We start from the raw sequence: 3592 nt of genomic DNA on the forward strand, positions 1-3592 counted from the left end.
TATGTTTCACGTGGATTTACTGCATTTGGGGGGGTTGCAACATTTTTATTGGCTTTATATTAGGTGGGTCTACCCCACAAACACCCCCTGGCTTCCTGAATTCTCTTAAATTCTTCCCTGGCCCTCCCTAAGTGATTAATGGGTACCGATGTCTTGACTGCCACGTTTGTTTCCTCCAGATATTCATGAAGCACTCAGACATCCTCCGGCATTCAAGTCTAGTAAAAAGCCTTGAGCTGTGGGAGCCATCTGACTCGAGAAAACGATGGAGGGGGCTGGCACAAAGCTGCTGATCCTGCTCCTGCCAGACTGACTCAGATGATGTTCTCTGGAGGCCAGAAGAGAGGAGCTGGAGCAGAGGGGAGCAGGGAGGACATATCTGCGTCAGCCGTGGCTCACATCTGCCTGTGCCCTGTGTGCCAGCGCGCTGATAGCCACGGGCGCTGGGCTCCCCTCTGCGGGGAGCTGCGCAGCGTTTTCTGTGAGAAGCCCAGGGATGTTCTCCTGCTGCAAAGAGGAGAAGGCTACAGCTGCAGCACGCACTTGTCCCTGTTGCTAAGGTAACACATATCACACCCACGCTGGCCTAGAAGCAAAACAGTGCGCATGGGAAATTTCGTAGGGCCAGGAGCCCCGCGTGGGAGAGCACTCCTCTCTCAGGTACTGCTGCCTCCTGTACTACTGAGCCAGGTTTCCCAAATCCCTCAAAGATAACTCTTCCCTGATCATGTTGAGCTTGCTGTGCCATCCAGCTAGGTGTGCACCTGAAATACTTTGTCTTGTAATGCTCTGCCTTCAGCTACTGAGAAATGTCTGCAATGCCTCTGCTTGCTGATGGTTTTGGGCAGCAGGACTGTGCAGCACAAGGCTGTTCAGATGCCCACTGAAACAAAGGTTGGGCAGCTCTGCTTTCTGTTCTGAACCAGGAACACAGAGCAACCCCTGCTGTAATACAAGAGCTGCATGCTTTTAACCACTAGCATCACCCTTGTTTTGCCCAGCAGTGCATGCTGTAGAAGCTCACAGAGAAACACATCTCAGCAGCTGTGAAAAGCACATCTCCAATGCTGACTTGTCTTTAAGTCCAAGTGCTCCAAAAGTGTGAGGTTATATATTTTGAAAACTGCCTGAGTCTCTCATTTATGACTTCCAAGGCACACTCCTGGTCTCTAAATTAGGCAACTTATTTTATTACCACTACTAGGCATGGATCTGCCATTTTATACTGGTTTACAGCTCTTTGGAGAGCCATTGATCTCTCTCTGGGGTCAGCAAGCTGTGACAGGCACGAGTCACATACAAAAGCCAATGTACGGGAGGCAGCGACTGCTGTGGCTGGCAGGAAACTGCTGAAGAGTGACATAAAAGCCTGAGTGCCTAAAGCAAAGGGTGTCAGTAGCTGTGATTTGTCAAACCGACTGTGAGGGCTGTCTCCCTTAGCAAGAAATGCAGTGGCCAGGCCTCTGTCTGTGTTCCTGGACTCACCACAGGTACCCAACCCTAACACAGAAACCACCCACACCCAGAGCTCACAGGGCAGCAATGTCATGGGTAATACCTTGTTCTCCCTCAGGCACCACAAAGGATTCACAGAGGAGCCTTTTATCCCTTTCATTTCTGATCTGGAAACCGAAGCGTGCCGAGGTTAAATGAACTGACTAAGGTTGCATAATTAGCCAGTGGCAGAGCTGAGAATAGACACCATCTCCATTTTTCCAGGCCTAACATCTAACTCTCAGGCCCTTCTTGGGGGCATAGGCAGGCTAGCAAAACTGTGTATCTCAGCTCTATAGAATATGACATTTTTAGAACAGGCTCAACCCTGAACTTACTACAGTTCTATAAAAACACCCCAAATAAACCAAAACCAAACCCAACAAAAACATGGGGAAAAAAATTTAAGAAAGGAAAAGCAACAATATTTTTTTTACAAGTGCCCCTGCCTGGGTAAGAAGGTAAAAATGGAATTCGAGTGACATTTATAAATATTAATGGACTTCTAAGCACTAGCACATTAAATAAGTTCCCAAGGGCCAAAGCCTGAATTTACTGTGAGTAATAGTTGCTGAAGACCTAGGCAAAAATAAAGCAATGTTGTGAAAAAAAAGTTAACCTTTCACAGATGTTTGGTAGGGCTAAAATGCAGTCATTTGTCCTCCATTTCAAAACAAACTATTTTAGGGAAACAGTGCTTCTTTCATGCTCCCAACCCTCCCATTCTTCACTTACTCTCTTTCTACTCTTGTTGTGTATTTGAATGCATTTTCTTTTTGCATTTTCCTTTCTTCAGCTGTTGCTGTAGCTTCTGTAGCTGCTGGGATTTATCAGGCAACTTAGTGACATTAGTGACTTAGTGGGGGGATGTGGGAGACAAGAAATCCTGTTCACTCCTGTTTCCTGCTCAACAGAAAGCACTCTGGGAAAGGTTCAGCTATCAGCGAGATAATGGGGGTGAAACTCTAGCCTGTGAACCTCTCCTGCCATGAGGGTTTCTGAGCACAGATTTGTGTTCCAGGTCACAGGATCCCTGCTGCAGGCCACAGCTGAGACAGCTGGGTAGAGCAACCTGGGGGTTACCTGCAGCTGCCCTCCACTTACATAAGACCTGGAGAACTGGACCAGGTTATTGACAGGCCAAGAGGAATTACGTGTCCTGGTAGCTAGGCAGTGAAGATGGTGATCCACTTTCACCTTAGGCATTTTTCTCCTTCCAAGAATGTCCTGGAATGGTGAAGGAGTATGTATCATTCCAGGGAAAGCTTCAGCTAAGTTATTTGGTTCTCCAAGGTTCTAGAAACCTCTAATTTTCCACAACATTCACTCAGAGAGACGGTCAATTCTTCTAAAATATTTAAGAAGAAATGTTCATAGCTTTGAAGCTGTTTAGAGACATGACTTCCCATGCAGTGCAAGTCAGAGTCCCTTTTGATGTCAGAGCGAATTAGACTCTGCCTGTCCTCAAATATCTGGCTCAGTTACCTAAATGCATTTACAAAGCTGGCCTTAGCAGCTTTCATTAGTGGCTGGCAGGTCTCTGAGCACAGAGAACACACTGTCCCCCACACTAGGAGTCTTTGTTAGCAGTGCACCCATTATGTTCAATTAGTCGCAGCATGGAGTGTGTGCTGACCGTGCCTTGCACTTTGCCCGTCTGTCCTGCCTGGGGACACCTACCAGCCCAGCCCAGCACCACCCAGGCTCTGCAGCCTGCAAGGACAGCCCCAGGGCAACCCAGTGCCACTGCCTGCATCAAAACAACAAGATCCCTGCATCACAGCCAGAAGAAAGGAGGGCTGTGCCTGCTCCCCCTCTGCACTTCCATCAGCCACAGCCGCAGTGATGTCCCCTGTCAAATCACAGCCATGGACAAGAACAGAATGTTTCGTGAGATGTCTGCAAGAGACACCCATGCCCACTGACTCTCCAGTGCTGCAGACTGGCGTGCTGCCTGCCTTCAGCCAGGATGGGCTGAGGATCAGCTGAGGCCTCCCAGACTTCCTTGACATGGCACACTCTCAGTGTGGTCTTGTGCTTTGTCCTCTCCCTCCTCCTCAGCCCCAACCCAGTCTGCTGCTGTCTTTTACAAAATCCA

The sequence above is a fragment of the Zosterops lateralis genome, assembly GCF_965231275.1.
Source record: "Zosterops lateralis genome assembly, chromosome: 2".
Taxonomy (NCBI): domain Eukaryota; kingdom Metazoa; phylum Chordata; class Aves; order Passeriformes; family Zosteropidae; genus Zosterops; species Zosterops lateralis.